The sequence below is a fragment of the Aotus nancymaae genome, unplaced genomic scaffold (genome assembly GCF_030222135.1).
Source record: "Aotus nancymaae isolate 86718 unplaced genomic scaffold, 86718_ANA_hifiasm-v0.15.2.pri h1tg000088l, whole genome shotgun sequence".
Taxonomy (NCBI): Eukaryota; Metazoa; Chordata; class Mammalia; order Primates; family Aotidae; genus Aotus; species Aotus nancymaae.
This window is the reverse complement of record NW_026988503.1, coordinates 5,105,672-5,123,812: the sequence shown is the minus strand read 5'-3', so window position 1 is coordinate 5,123,812 and position 18,141 is coordinate 5,105,672.

Here is an 18,141-nt window from a genome sequence, read left to right as displayed (position 1 = left end):
TCTCACTCTGTTGCCCAGGCACGCCTGGGTAATTTTTGTATCTTTAGTAGAGACTTGGATTTACCATGTTGGCTAGGCTGTTCTTGAACCCCTAACCTCAAGTCATTTGCCCACCTTGGACTCCCAAAGTGCTGGGATTACAGGCATGAACCACCACACTCAGCCAATTGGTTAGATTTTCAAACTCCATTGGACTTCAATCCAATGAGGAAATGTCTTTGTCTGTTTTGTATACACATGGTCAAAAACATGAACCGAAGATTTGACACATACAGTGCTTTGGGATTATTCTTGATTCCTCTTTTTCTCTCATACTACATAGCAAATCAATTACAAAAGCCTGCTAACTCTACTTTCAAATAAAAACCAGTTCTGAACAATAGCACAATACTTTCATTTTTGTTACTTCTGTCCCTTATCTTTTCTTTTGATACATTTGCTTTCTAATTGCTCTGTGTTCTACCAGCATCACTTCCCTATAATTCATTCCCACCTCTAAATCACTGTAATTCTTTTAAAATGTAGGTCATATCATGATCTTTCTCTGTACATAATTCTACTTTTGTCTTCCCTTTTTTATTTAATGGCCAAGAAAGTCCTTTTATTAATATTCTTACTGTTCACTTTCAACCTCTACCACAAGAAAACTCTCTGAATTAATTTTCTATTTGCACTGCATTTATACTGTCCTTCTTACTGTAACTTGAATCCTGCAGACATTATTCTAAGTGCAATAGCTGTACTTCATTTCTGTGCTTGGAATACCTTTCTCTGGAAATAAGCAACACTTGCACCTTAACCTTCTCAAGTTGTTCAAATGTCACCTGCTCAGTGAAGTGACTAATCTGTAATTGCAACCACGTCTCTCTATACTCTACCCTATATTCAGCGTCTTTTAACTCCATATCTTCATAACTTTTAGCATAATGTATAATTATGTATTTATAATATTTCAATCTATTCTCAATGACTAAAACATATGATTAATTCAATCTATGGCCTTTGTATGTATACTGAAGAACAAGAATTCTATACACTGATTTTTCTGGTGTGCAGCACAATCTTCAGCACACATTAGGTGCTCAATAAATATATGTTGAATAGATGGTGCACAGTAATTCTAATCATGTAATGCAGGGGTTAAAAATATTTATAATCTCTTTATTCTGTACTTGGTAATTCACATGAATTAGTTCATTTAATCCTTAAAAACAAAACAGTGAGGTTGAATATTATCTACAATGAACAGATTTAAAAATTAGAGCTTAATTGTTTTCCCCATGTTTTACAGTTAGGAATGATCAGAATTCAGATTTAAACCTATAACTTCAGAATACTTGGGTTGAGAGACCCATAAGTTAGTGACTAGTAGCTTGGGGTTGGAATCAGACCGACATAGATTTGAATGTTGGCTCTGCTCTTACAAACTTTATATAACTTATTTAATCTTTTGAAGCCCCAATGTCCATAGCTATAAAATAAGTATAATTGTAGAACCTACCTTATGAGCTTACTATAATGATTGAGTTAAACACTTAATGCATACTCTGCCATATAATCAATGCTCAATACATATAATCTGCTTGTAATATTATCATTGAAGTGTGTTATTCCCTCTGTTCCGTATTTATGGACCACTGTAAATCAACCTCTCAATTTCACTCATTTGAACAAAAGTAGCCTAAATTAAAAATGGGCAAAACAAAACATGTAGAATGTATTAATATCAGCTGCTGAACAAAGACTTTTTAAAGAACATATATCACAAGACTCTACTCACAAATGCTTTTAGTTAAAAGCAACCTTGGCAAGAAATATGGCTCTATACGGCATTTCTCAATTTGGGTCTGGTTTGGTTTACTTGGTTGAATTTCATTTTGTAAAATGTGTGCAAGTTTTTACCGATTGTTATACCAATATTTGTAATTAATTAAATGCTTCTATTAGTTTGTTGTAAAAGTAATTGTGGTTTTTGCCATTACTTTTGTACCAACCTAATATAATTATCTCATAATACCATAACTTTATAAACTTTTAGTCATCAAAATTGTGACTATAAGACAATTTTCTACATCCTCCAAAATTATTCGCATATAAGTATGATAAATAACTGCTTTCTTACAATCAATATTTTACAACAGTTTTTTTTGGGAAGGATTCTTAACTATCTCTCAACATATAAATTGATGAATCTAAATGAAATTTAATGTAAGGTAATGTAGGTAAACAAATTTATTTGATAATGCTGACTTATGAAATACATGGAGTAAAAAAATAAATACAGGGAAATATCAGGGGAAACGAAAGTGTGTTGACTCCAGAAATACTCTTTTCCATATGAGACCATTGACAAAAATTGTCTAAACTTAATTTTTCAGAAGCAAACTCAAACCTTGCAAAAAATCCAAGGAGCACTTATTCAAGAAAAATGGGTGTCTCAGTAAGAACATTGAGCTTTGTAGCATTTAACTAGCCCCTTTCCCATCCTTTTTCATCAGTTCAACAGTAACCTTGAAAACATACAGATTTGTGACCATGATAAAAATAACCAGCCTAGTAGCCACAGACCCTGAAAAAAGCAGATTGGATTTCCCTAAAGCACCACTCCTGAGAATTATCATTACCTGAGCTGTCTGACAGTTTTGTGGAAACCCCTGCTCACAATGAGTGTCTTCATTTCATCTGTATTAGAGCTCTCCCAGTGTTCACAACCTGTTCTCAGTGATGTTTTCCGAAAATAATCAGCAGAAATTGTTTAAAATTATGCCCACTTGAAGCCGTGATAACAACTGGGGCAAGAAAGAGGTTCAGCAAAAAACTTGAAAGGGAAAGCTAGTAAAGGAGATGTCCATGGGGGTGCTTTGAAAACAATAATTTGGGGATATCAATTAGGCCATGCACATGTGTTAAGCTTTATGCATAGCTAGAAATGACCTGAGAATGTCCTAAGCTTTCAGCTCTGGCTAACCTTAAGTCTCTGCACAAACAGGAAGGTAGAGGCTAAGACAGTGGAAAGCTAACTGTCTTAGCATTAACAACTTCTCCAACACAGAAAGAGAGCCCTTTAGGAAAGTCTAGGAAACTTATTGGTTTCAGATGTTAAAGAAAATCAGTTTGCAATCATTAGCTGACCATTAAAAAAAATCTAAATGAGAAGAAATGTAATGATCCTGCATTCCAAAGAATACACATGGTATAGAAGCAGCACAGCAAGTCACTTAAAACCAGCAACCATCTCTGGAAAAGGGAAAGAACATGATTTTAGGAGTTACCACAATATAGTATTTAAGTTGTCTAGATTTCAACAAAAAAATTTTGAAACATTTAAAGAAACTAGAATGCATGTTCCATACAAAGGAATAATAGTCAATAGAAAGGCTCCCTGAGGAAGTTCACATGTTGGATTGTCTAGATAAAAACAATTATCTATCTACTTATCTATTTTAAACATAATACCTAACTAAATTAAACCATATCTAAATACAAAGCAATAGAATAAAAATAATTTCAGGAATCCAAGGTGGCTGAAAGGAAGCTTCTCCAGAGTGCAGCTCCCACTGAGTGAGACACAGAACCGGAGCGATATCCACGTCTCCAAGAGAGGTTCCGGGTTCATCCCCAAAACACTGGTTGAACAGCGGGATTAACCCCCAAAAAAGGTGGCAAAAGCAGCCCAAAGGGGGCAAGATGAGGCAAGGCAGGGCACTGCCCCACCTGAAAAGTGTGTCTGGCACAGAAGATCGAGGCCAGCATCACCCCCTTGGTACTCCAAATCAGATACAGTGATTCACTCCGAGATTTCGGCAGCACAGAGACCAGGAAAACGCTGCCTGGCTGAGAACTTCTGAACACAGACCAGGGTGGAGACTTGGACTAACACCTAGGAAGCTTGCAAAAAGAAACTGCTCGTTCCACGGAAGGGAGAGTTGAAAGCAGGGATGGGGGAAACGGCCAGATACGTTCCACCCCTACAAGATCCAGCAACCAGAATCCCTCTCCCAGGATAGTTTCACAGTTAACACATCAGATGAGCGCCATCTGGGAGCAGCGGGCTCGGCAGAGGGAAAGAAGCCTGCCATTGGGAAGGCGGGGCTAAGCCAACCGGCGTAAGTGTAATCCAGGCGAAGAATAAACAGCAGCCTGACTGAGTCCAAGGCAGCCCAGCGTTAAAAGAAAAAGAAAAAGCCTCATACAGGAGAAATAACTCCAAATTTAAAAGAAAGGACGTCCACTCAGAGAAGATGGGAAGAAACCAGTGCAAAAAGGATCAAAACATCAAGTCCAGAATGCCTCTCCTCCCCAGAGAGATGATAATGACTCACCAGCAAGGCAACAAAACAGGTCAGAAAATGATTTTGAGGAGCTGACAGAAGCAAGCTTTAGAAGATGGATAATAACAAACTTCTCTGAGCTAAAAGAACATGTTTTAACCCAACACAAAATAACTAAGAACCTTGAAAAAAGATTAGATGAAATGCTAACTAGAATAACCAGCCTAGAGAAGAACATAAACGACTGGATGGAGCTGAAAAAGAAAGCACGAAAACTTTGTGATGCATATGCAAGTTTCAACAGCCAAATTCATCAAGTAGAAGAAAGGATATCAGAGATTGAAGACCAACTTAACGAAATAAAAAGAGAAGGCAAGAGTAAAAAGAGTGAAAAGAAATGACCAAAGCCTCCAAAAAATATGGGTTTATGTGAAAAGACCTAATCTATGCTTGATCAGTGTACCTGAAGAGGACAGGGAAAATGAATCCACACTGGAAGACACTCTTCAGGATATTATCCAGGAGAACTTCCCCAACTAGCAAAGCAGGCCAACATTCAAATGCAGGAAATACAAAGAACACCACAGAGATACTCCTCAAGAATAGCAACCCTAAGGCACATAATTGTCAGATACACCAGGGTTGAAATGGAGGAAAAAAGGCTAAGGACAGCCAGAGAAAAAGGTTGGGTTACCCACAAAGGAAAGCCCATCAGACTCACAGTAGGTCTCTCGGCAGAAATGCTACAAGCCAGAAGAGAGTGGGGGACAATATTCAACATCCTTAAAGAAAAGAACTTTCAACCCAGAATCTCATATCCAGCCAAACTAAGCTTCATAAGTGAAGGAGAAATAAAATCCTTTATGGACAAGTAATTACTGAGATATTTCATCACCACCAGACCTGCCTTACAAGAGCTCCTGAAGGAAGCACTAAACACAGAAAAAAACAAACCGTACCAGCCACTGCAAAAATGAACCAAATGGTAAAGACCAACAATGCGATGAGGAAACTGCATTGACCAATGGGAAAAACAAACAACCAGTAACAAAATGGCAGGATTAAATTCACACATAATATATTAACATTAAATGTAAATAGCCTAAATGCCCCAATCAAAAGACACAGACTGGCAAACTGTGTAAAAAGTCAAGACCCATCAGTGTGCTCTGTTCAGGAGACCCATCTCACACACAAAGACACACACAGACTCAAAATAAAGGGATGGAAGAAGATCTACCAAGCAAATGGAAAGCAAAAAAAAAGTGGGGGTTGCAGTTCTAGTCTCTGATAAAATGGACCTTAAACCAAGAAAGATCAAAAGAGACAAAGAAGGGTATTACATAATGGTGAAAGGATCAATGCAACAGGAAGAGCTAACTATCCTAAATATATATGCACCCAATACAGTAGCATCCAGATATATAAAACAAGTTCCTAATGACCTACAAAGAGCCTTAGACTCCTGCACAATAATACTGGGAGACTTTAACACTCTACTGTCAACATTAGACAGATCGATGAGACAGAAAATCAACATGGATAGCCAGGACTTGACTGCAGAAGTGAAACAAGCGGATCTAATAGGCATCTACAGAACTCTCCACCCAAAAGACACAGAATATACATTCTGCTAAGCACAACATCACACTTACTCTAAAATTGACCACATAATTGGAAGTAAATCACTCCTCAGCAAATGCAAAAGAATGGAATTCATAACAAACAGTCTCTCAGACCACAGTGCTATCAAATTAGAGCTCAGGATAAAGAAACTAATTCAAAACTGCACAACTTCATGGAAACTGAACAACTGGCTCCTGAAAGTCAACTGGATAAACAATGAAATGAAGGCAGAAATAAAGACGTTCTTTGAAACCAATGAGAATGAGACAACATAACAGAATCTCTGGGACACATTCAAAGCAGTGTCTAGAGGGAAATTTATAGCAATAAATGCCCACATGGGAAGCAAGAAAAGATCTAAAATTGACACCCTATCATCAAAATTGTAAGAGCTAGAGGAGCAAGATCAAAAAAACTCAAAAGCTAGCAGAAGACAAGAAATAACAAAGATAATAGCAGAACTGAAAGAGATAGAGATACAAAAAACCCTTCAAAAGAATCAATAAATCCAGGAGCTGGTTTTTTGAAAAGATCAACAAAATAGATAAACTGCTAGCCAGATTAATAAAAAAACAAAAAGAGAGAATAATCAAATAGATGCAATAAAAATGATAAAGGGGATATCACCACGGATCCCACAGAAATACAAACTACCATCAGAGATTACTAAAAACAACTCTATGCACATAAACCAGTAAACCTAGAAGAAATGGATAAATTCCTGGACATTTGCAGCCTCCCAAGACTAAATCAGGAAGAAGTTGAAACACTGAATAGACCAATAAAAAGGGTTGAAGTTGAGGCAGCAATTAATAGCCTACCAACCAAAAAAAGCCCAGGTCCAGATGGGTTCACAGCCGAATTCTACCAGACATACAAAGAGGAGCTGGTACCACTCCTTCTGAAACTATTCCAAACAATACAGAAAGAGGGAATCCCCCACTGCAACTTATTTTATGAGACCAACATCATCCTGATACCAAAACCCAGCAGAGACTCAATAGAAAAAAAAACTTCAGGCCAATATCCATGATGAACATAGATGCAAAAATCTTCAATAAAATACGGGCAAACCAATTGCAACAGCACATCAAAAAGATTATCCATCATGATCGAGTAGGCTTCATCCTGGGGATACAAGGCTGGTTCGACATACTCAAGTCTATAAACATAATCCACCACATAAACAGAACCAAAGGCAAAACACACATGATTATCTCAATAGATGCAGAGAAGGCCTTTGACAAAATTCAACAGCCATTTATGCTAAAACTCTCAATAAACTAGGTATCAATGGAATGTATCACAAAATATTGAAAGCTATTTATGACAATCCCACTGCCAATATCATACTGAATGGGGAAAAACTGGAAGCATTCCATTTGAAATCAGGCAGTAGACAAGGATGCCCTCTCTAACCACTCTTATTCAATATAGTATTGGAAGCTTTAGCCAGAGCTATTAGGCAAGAAAAAGAAATAAAGGGTATTCAATTAGGAAAGGATGAAGTCAAATTGTCTCTATTTGCAGAAGACATGATTGTATATTTAGAAGACCCCATCATCTCAGCCCAAAATCTCCTTAAGCTGATAAGCAACTTCAGCAGTCTTAGGATACATAATCAATGTGCAGAAATCACAAGCATTCCTATACACCAAAGCAGACAATTGCTACACAAAGAATAAAATACCTAGGAATTCAACTAACAAAGGAGGTAAAGGACTTCTTCAAGGAGAACTACAAGCAATTATTAGAGTGAACCAGAAACCGACAGAATGGGAAAAAAATGTTGCAATCTACCCATCTGATCTACAAAGAACTAAAACAGATTTACAGAAAACAAACAGACCCATCCAAAAATGGGTGAAGGATATGAACAGACACTTTTCAAAGGAAGACATATATGAGGCCAACAAACATATGAAAAAATGCTCATCATCACTGGTCATTAGAGAAATGCAAATCAAAACTACATTGAGATCTGCATTAGAGAAATGCAAATCAAAACTACATTCTAACTGCACCAGTTAGAATGGTGATCATTAAAAAATTTGGAGACAACAGATGCTGGAGAGGATGTGGAGAAATAGGAACACTTTTACACCATTGGTTGGAGTGTAAATTAGTTCAACCATTGTTGAAGACAGTGTGGCAATTCCTCAAGGTCCTAGAAATAGATATTCCATTTGACCCAGAACTCCCATTAGTTGGTATATAAACAAAGGACTATAAATCATTCTATTATAAAGACACATAAACACGTGTGTTCATTGCAACACTGTTTACAATAGCAAAGACCTGGAACCAACCCAAATGCCCATCCATGATAGACTGGAGAAAGAAAATGTGGCACATATACACCATGGAATACTATGTAGCCATAAAAAATGATGAGTTTGTGTCCTTTGTAGGAACATGGATGAACCTGGAAACCATCATTCTCAGCAAACTGACACAAGAACAGAAAATGAAACACTGCATGTTCTCACTCATAGGCAGGTGTTGAATAATGAGAACACATGGACACAGAGAGGGGAACATCACACACTGGGGTCCGTTGGGGGGAGCTAGGGGAGGAAGAGTGGCAGCGAGGGTTGGGAGGGATAACGTGGGGAGAAATGGCAGGTATAGGTGATGGGGGGATGGTGGCAGCAAACCACCTTGCCATGAATGTACTTATGCAACAATCTTGCATGATCTGCACATGTACCCCAGAATAAAAAAACATAATGCTTCATTAAATAGAATATATCAACAAAGAGATAGACATTATAAAAAGAACCTAATAGAAAATCTGGAGTTGAAAGATAGAATCTAAGTTTTTTTTTTTTTTTTTTTTTGAGATGGAGTTTTGCTCTTTCACCCAGGCTGGAGTGCAGTGGTGCAATCACACCTCACTGTAGCCTCTACCTCCTGGCTTCAAGTGATTTTCCTGCCTCAGCCTCCCAAGTAACTGGGACTACAGGCACATGCCACCATGCCCAGCTAATTTTTGAGATGGGAATTCACCATCTTGGCCAGGCTGCACTCTAATATGTTGACAATAGATTTGAACTAGCATAAAAAAAAATTAGTAGACTTGAATATGGGTCAATTAAGATTACCCAGTCTGAGAAACAAAAAGAAAAAGAATGAAGAAAAATGAGTAGTCTAAGGGACCTGTGGAATATTTCAGCATACTAAAGTATGAAAATCCCAGAGGTCTTTGCAGAAGAGTTCCAGAAGGAGATGGGAGAAAGAGGCAGGAAGAATATTTAAATAAACGATGGCCAAAAACATGAAATTATATGATTTATCATCAATGTTAACCTACATATCCAAAAACTTAATGAGCTCCAAGTAGAATAATCTTAAAAGATCCATACATATTTTTTATATTAACCAGTTGTTCATTGGAGATATAATGTGTCACTCATAAATACATGTCACAAGAACAACCCACTTTTATCCATTTATGGAGAAATTACTACTATATACAGACTGTAATAAAATTAAACTATATTCACTTCATATATTTCTTCAATTTTCTTTAAAACAAAATTAGAGTTATTAAATATAAAAGTTTTCAGAAATAATTTTTATCTCTAAATGCATTTGAAAGATATATTTCAAGACAATTTATTGCAGAAAATGTACTTCTTGTTAAATGCTTCCTTTTCAGGAAATATCTTAAGTGAAATATTCATTGAGCATTTACTATGTACCAGTACAGTTCTATGTATTTATACCCTTTTAAGAAATTTAATCTTTAAAATATCTTATGAGGTATTGAAAACATCTCTGTTTATGTATAAGGAATCTGCTGCACCAATATATCAAATCTTTGTTTAAGATCACACAGTTAATAAGAACTGAGGACAGAACCCATACTCTCTAGTTCTCTGGCTGCAGAGCTCTCCCTCTTCTTGACTGTTTTTTGAGGTCAGTACTTAAGATTTTGGGGTATTGCACTGTACAGTGAACACAGTTAATAATATGTATTGTATATTTCAAAATTACTAAAATAATAGGCTTTTAATATTTCTCACCATGAAAAAGTTGGTGAGATGATGGATATGTTTTTGCCTGATGGAATCTTTCTAAAATGTGTATGTATGTAGATGAAACATCACATGGTACCTCATAAATATACACAAAAATTATTTGCCTATTAAAACTGAATTAGTAAAAAGTTTTAAAAATTTGAAAATCTGGAGGGGAAAGCCATCATTCTTACTGGTATTGTACAAACTTCAAAATAAGAAACAAACAAAAAAAGTTTTTTCACTTCATTCCAGAACATATAATTTATTTTCACCCCTTACATCTAACTAGCACTACTAAAAATTATAAAACCAGAGTATATTACTGAGAAAAACTTTTACATTTTGCTCCAAATAGTTGCTATATTAGCATATGGAATTTTTATTTCATCAATATTACCAGAAACTCCAGACATGTGTCATGTATTAAGTTATGACCTAGATATTTGGATTGAACATTTTCCTTGAAGTTCAAGTAACTTCATTGAGTCTTATAGCTAACTTTAGCTGTTTTATAAAAGGGTACAAAATGGACTAAAATAAATATCAAGCACTACAAACAAACAAAAAATGGAAAGGTCTAAGAAGTTTTTACTCTGTTCATGTACATCACATGCTTTTCAACTTACACATATTATGTTAGTGAACATTCATTCAAAACACCTTGAAAATGCTTTTAAAACTTAACCTAGAGGTGATTTTCATATAAAATTATCAAAACTCAGATCTACTCTATAGTAGATAGTTGCTTTGTAAATGCTATTTTCTTACAAAAAATTTAATGCAGCCCCATGGATCATTAAGTACGAAGAATACAAATACAAGTCTCTAGTGACAGTTTACTATGTATAAATCTTTTTAAAGAGACTTTTGGAAACATAACTGTCCTTCACCACTCAAATTTATCATTTGTAGTAACTTGTCAAACTTACAGATAAATCTGATGAACAACAAAAGACAGTTTATTAATGAATATCTTGCAGTTTTATGTAACAGTGATTTTTTTTTTCTTAGAAATCTTTAGAGTAGCAATGTGTTGCTTACACTAACCTTATGGTTTATGTCAAGAAAGCAAAAATGCAAGTATATGTAGAACATGTCTTATTGTTCAAAAATAACCTTTACAAAAGTGTAATTTGTATTATATTCTGAAATTTTATTATAGAATATTAATAGTTTAGTTCAAAAATATTGATTGCAATTAAGCTTTATAAGTCTGTGTTGCCTACTGGCTGTAACTTACAAAATATTACTGCTAGGTAACATACCATTATGTACTATAATACTATATATTTGCACATACTTCTCTCTAATTGAATATATGACTTGAATTTTGAAGATCATTTCCTAGATGTTGTATGTATAATAAACTAAGTAAACTCGAAGTTCTGCACATTTTACCAATAGTTTATTATGCACAAAGCTAACACTGTCACTATATGAGGCATCTCCAGATGGCAAGTACATAAACGGGAGATAGGGAAAATTTGTAAAATCAATTACAATTGCAGGTGAAATTAAACTTGGAAGCCGAATCATTAATATGTTGAATATGCATCTGGTTAGACTTATTTGAACCGTTTAGGAACATTTCTATCTTATTCTAACTCAAGAGCCTCTTACATGTTGTAACTGTTAAGCATTCTCTGTCTGAATTAAGACCATATGTGAAGTTTAGGCTTATCCCCAAGGAGTCCATCTGGAGCAACTGATGTTGATTTCATTGCTAAATCTTGGTGTCCACATATGAGTCTCAATGAGATAGATAGCTAAGTGAGTTGATTAAATAGTCTTTTCTGTGTTCTTAAAATATGTTTGCAAAATTTAATACTTCAGAATTCTTGAGATTTAAGATTACTTTTACTTAAAATTAATCATTATTTATATTAAAGCATCTAATTTATAAATAAATGTCTTTCAAAACTTTTCTTAGAATAACATTAATTCTTTTCATAATCTTGTTTCTTTATAAAACATCAGAATATAGGCTCTAGTAAATTGGAATAAATAAATTATAGATATTTGAAACATTTTAAATTATAACTATATGTAAAGTACTTACCATTTAATATCTGAGACTATCATGTTAATATTTCCCATTCATAACCTGTTTTATAGGATTTGTGAGTCAATATTAGTTAATAAAATATCTTGTCCAAAGATACACAATTCTTTTATAATTATTGGTAAACTTTTAAAAGACAAATATTCAAAACAAACATAAAAAACATACTATACACTGACACACTGACACGTTGTCATTGTAGCCATTGTATTTATGTATTTTGCTTTCTCTAAATAGAATGCTTTTGTTCTGAAATTACTTAGTAATATAGAAATATTAATAATTTCTACTCCATTTTTATTTAAATGAAAAATATTATGGAGACCTAAATGTAGAGGCAGCTACAAGAATCTAAGTAACTTCCATTATGCAAGCCATAAAAAAGATCTACAAAATTGTAACCAATGTCATGCTTACAAAATTTGCTTTTAGTTTTGGATTACACAGTTATTTTATCCACAAAAGTATTTAATTTATATTAATTTGCAGCAAATTAATTATTATTTTAAACAAATTTATAAATTGATTATTCTCAGGTTTTATTTTGTATTTGATAAATATTGATACATGTAAGCAAAATGAATAGAAGCTCTTTATTATCCTCAATAATTTTTAAAAATGTAAAGCATTTCTAGGACCAAAAAGCTTGAGAAACATTTCTTATGGGCATGCTTTGCATAATTAATAGATTAACTTCCAAGGAGGTGAAAAGTGATACTTGGAGGCGGTAAAAATACTTATTCTTTTTATTTATGAAATACAACCATATGTAGAGTACATAAACAGAAACATCATATATCTGTGGTATTAAAATTCCATGCAGTATGGGAAATTAGGGAAAAAATGTTTAGAAGGCCCTTGATTGGGAGATGGTAATAGAAAAAACAAATTATGAACCCTACTTTAAGTTAAAGTCTAAGTTCTAGAAAGGGGTAAAGAGTATGCTTACTTAGCATCAGCATTAGTGTGGAAGAGCTCCACTCCACAGCCATTTTTGTCTTTGATTATAGTATCATTCATCCACTTGGCTGGTCTTTGTATATGAGACTCTGTGATCAGATAATACTATGTCTGATTGTCAGATCCATATCGGCCTGTCATGTCTTCCTCATTGTAACCTTCCAATTTCCTCAAGTGGATCAGTACATTCTCAGCCTTCCCATATCTTTCTTGGGGTTGAGAAGCAAAGGGGAAATTACTTGTTCTCCCATACTACTGGGTCTTTCAATGTGTCTATCATCTGCTTCAAGTTTCTTCTCTTCCCCACACACTTCAAGCTGCCTTTCCTAATTTGCTTCTTCAATGCCATTGTGGCACAAAACCCATATGCAAAGATGCTGCCTCTCAAAATTTCATAAACGAATGGCTTGAAATGATTCTCTGCTCTTGGTTCTCCAAGTCCTATGATCTGGTGGACGAATAAAGAAAATATGCTAACCTTTCTCAATTAATTAGTAACTTCTATGCCCTGGTTATAACATCTCCAATCTTCCTTCATTTTGCTCAGGAACACTCTATGTAGACTTTGGCTGTGGAAATCTGACAAACCATCTATGAATGCCAATGACTAGAAGTCACTGTATTCTTCACTACAACGGAATTGTTGTAAAATGAACAAATATTGTAATGTACTGCATAAGGAAATGTCAGGCAACAATGGAGTCCTTATGTGACAGTGATCCAATAGATTATAACAGAGCTGAAAAATTCCTATTTCCTAATGAGGTCAAAGCCATCCTACTGTTATTGTACCAATGCATTGCAAATATGTTTATGCTGATGTTAGCATAAACAAACCTACTGTGCATAAAACTTGATGATGACAAGAAATGACTGTGTTACTGGCTTATGCATTTACTGTACTATGCTTTTTATCATTATTTTAGAATGTATTCTTTCTACATATAAAAAATAAATTAACTGTAATACAGCCTCAGGCAGATCCTTCAGGATGTATTTCAGAAGAAGGCATTCTTATAGCAGGAGATTACAGCTCCATGAATGTTATTATCCATGAAGAACTTCCAGTGGGACAAGATGTAGAGGTGGGAGACAGTGATATTGATTATCCTCAGCCTGGGTAGTCCTAAGCTAAGGTGTGTGTTTTTCTCTTAATTTTTGGCAAAAAGATTAAAAAGTAAAAATAAATAAATTTTAAAATAGAAAACAGCTTATGAAATAAGGATATAAAGAAAGATTTTTTAATACAGCTTGTACAATGTATTTGTGTTTTAAGCTCAATATTACCACAAAAGAGTCAAAATGTTTGTAAAAAGTTTATAAAGTAAAAATGTTAAAGTAAGTTAATTTATTATTGAATAAATAAAAAGATTTTCTATAAATTTAGTGTAGCTTAAGTGTGCAGTATTTATAAAGACTACAGTAGTATAATGTCCTAGGTCTTCACTTTCACTCACCATTCCCTCACTGACTCACCCTGAGTGACTTCCAATCCTGTAAGATCCATTTGTGGTATATGCCCTGTACAGGTGTGCCATTTAAAAAAATCTCTTATACAGTATTTTTACTATACCTTTCCTTTGATTAGATGTGTTTGGATACACAAATACTTACCATTTTAGTATTACAGTTGCCTACAGCATTCAGTATAGTAACATACTCTACAGGTTTATAGCCTAGGAGCAACAGGCTGTACCATGTGGCCTAGGTGTGTAGTGAGAAATACCATCCAGAAATATCATCTGTGTAACTCTATGTTCACACAACAACAACCTAAGAATGCATTTCTCATAAGGTATCTCCACCTATAAATAAATACATAAATAAATGAAAATGTTAGTTTCACCTGTGTATGTCTTTTATTTAGCAGGAAAATGTATCAATTTTGTTAAATCTTAAGACTTAGGAACATGTCATTTTAACATTATGTGTGACAAAATGGGAAGCATGAATAAGTACTTCTGCTACAATATCCATCCTATGGTTCACTTCAAGGACAGAACTTTGGCAATGTTTCAGCTGTAGTTTGAACGTCTCATTACTTCCATAGAAATTAGAGAAAAAGAAATTTTTCTCAATTCAGTACAAGTAGAAACCTTGTACATTAGGATATGCTAGTCGATACTCTCATTAGCCATATAAACCTAGAAATATGGAAACAAATCATAGAATTGTCATGTGTTCTTTGAAGGAATACATTGAAACTATGAATGGGAAAAGTTGATTACATTGATTTCTTTCCTTATCCTTGTGCTAAGAATTTAATAACAAAGTACTGTTCATGTAAGAAAACTTTCAAGTTTCTGGGGACTTTAATTTTTTCCTGAGTTTTATATTTATTATTTCAATTTTTAATCCCTTTATTGCAACTTATAAAACCATCAAGTGACACACTATAGTTTCATTATATAGAGGAGACAAAATTTCCTGTTTTAGAATTTACAATATTTTAGGAAAACGTAATCTCTTTAGCATTCATAGCTTCTTTTAATTTGTAATAACCCATTATTCTCTTTTTTCATAAAAATTACAGAATACATATTTGTATCATTATTACTACAGTTAAAAAGTAAGTTTACTAAATTCTGCATGGAGAAGACTCAGTTATTTGCTGTTATATTAATGATTTCCTTCTTAAGCAGGAATTTAAGATCATATTCCAATAGTCTATGGCTCTGTAAATGATATTCAGTTTATTTTAATTAAAGGACCCAGTTCTAATTACTAGCTTCCAAAAAGAAACAATATTTAAATGTGATATTTTTAGTAAGACCTTTTATAGATAAGTAATTAGAAGCTATAACATCATTTTATGTCATGTGAAAAACAATCTTTTGTGAGACAGTTAATTGAATGAAGAGAGCATAGTCTTCCAGTTAACAGAATGATAGAGAACATAGTCTTCTGATTAATTTATTTTTCATTTTCAGCTTACAGATTATAGAAGACAACAAGCATTCAGAAATTTGTAGAAAGAAGAAGTATTTGTGTCAATGAGTTTCTAAGTCATTTTTGACTGCTAGATCCTAAGAACAGTTAAGCTTGAAAAATAAAAATGGACATATTATTCATCACTTTTTAGAGTACTCCAAAAAAAGACTGCAGAAAGAGATAAATTGGGGGCAATTTCAGTAGAAAGTCAGTCTTTAATGTCAAAAATAATAACATTTAGCACATAGGGAGTGTCATTGATAATCTACAGAAAACTAGTGTAAGAAATACTTTGTATGTTTTCCTATGAGTCTTTAAAAAAACGTAAATCCAATTAGGGCGACCTGATTTTATCAACTGCAGTGTAACTACAGAAAGTGTTTGCCTAATCAATTTTATTGTAACCTTGCTTTCTGAAGTAATGCTGGGTTAAGGATGGTGCTTTGCAATGGAAGCTGCAAAAAGAGAAGGTCTTAAAGAATTGTAATGTGTCAGTGTATCTCTAGTCCTTTCTCAGAAAAAGCACACTCTGATAAAATGGATGTAGAATTCCAATTCCCTTGGGATAAATAATTAGAGAGTTGACATTTTAGGTCATTATTCTTCATGACTTGTTTCTTGCTAATCAAACACCTTTCTGGCATTAATTTGGCCATCTGATATGGACATTATACAAAATATGATGTAATGACTAGAAAACATTTTATCTTATGCCTAGTAATATTCTGATATTTTTCTTAATATTCTTCTTTGTTTTGTTTTTTCCTTTTGTCTTGTTTTCATCCAATTTTAAAAACCAATTTAAAGGTATTTTTCACTGTCACAATTCTGCACAAGGGGACTATTATTCTGATACTTTGTTATTAATTTGTAGAATTAGATGATTAAGCTTACCACATAATGATAAACACTGGAAAAAAATCTCTTCTTTTAGATTATATTTACTAATATTTTACCTAACTGCTATGAGAATTGATTCTGATGGAAGTTCTCCGTGTTCCCCATTTAAAACCTGAATAAGGTATCTGATAACTTTTTTCAACTTAACACTATGCCTAGGCATCATGTGATTTTTGATTCCCAGATTTCTTTAAAATCAAACTTTGGAAAACCAATACAGTCAATTTGCGCTTGATAGTTTTCTCTCATGTCATAAAAAAGTAAAAGCACAAAACTGGAATTAATTTTTGGTATTTCATATTCTTACACACATATATAACATTTGTATTTTGTTTAGTTTCTTTTCAACATTTATTTTAAATTTGGAAGTACACCTGCAGGTTTGTTACATGGTTAGAGTGCATGTGCCAGGGGCTTGAGGTACAGATAATTTAGTCATTGGGTCATCAGCATAGTATCTGGTAGGTAGTTTTTCAATCCTCCTTTTCCTCTCACCCTCTACTCTCAAGTAGTCCCCAGTGTTTGTTGTTCCCGTCTTTGCGTTCATGTATGCTCAATATTTAGCTCTCATTGATAAGTGGGAACATGCAGTATTTGTTTCTCTGTTCCTGTGTTAATTTGCTTAGAATAATGGCCCCCAACTCCATCTGTATTTCTGCAAAAGACATGACTTTGTTCTTTTCTATGGCTGTGTAATATTCTGTGTTATATATGTATCATATTTTCTTTTTCCAATCTACCATTGATGAGCATCTAGGTTGATTTCACGTCTTTGCTATTGTGAATAGTGCTGTGATGAACATACAAATGCATGTGTCTTTATGGTAGAATGATTTATATTCCTGTGAGCATATACCCAATAATGAGATTGCTGAGTTGAATGGTAATTCTGTTTTAAGTTCTCTGAAAAATCACCAAACTGTTCTCCAGAATGACTGAACTAATTTAAATTCCCACCAGCACTATATGAGCATTCCCTTTTCTCTACAACTTTGCCGGCATCCACTTATTTCTGGATATTTTCATAATAGCCATTCTGACTGGTGTGAGATGTAATATCCAATGGTGGACTTTATTTGCATTTCCCTAATGATTAGTGACGGTGAACACTTTTTCATATGCTTGTTGGCTGTGTGTGTCTTATTTTGGAAAGTGTTCATGTCATTTGTCCACTTTTTAATGGGGTTGTTTTTGCTTGCTGATTGTTGATTTGTTGAAGTTCCTTTTAGATGCTGAATATTAGACCTTTGTTGGATGTATACTTCGCAAATGTTATCTCCCATTATTTAGATTGCCTGTTTACTTCATTGATGGTTTCTTTTCCTTTGCAGAAGCTTTTTAGTTTAATTAGGTTCCATTTGTCTAT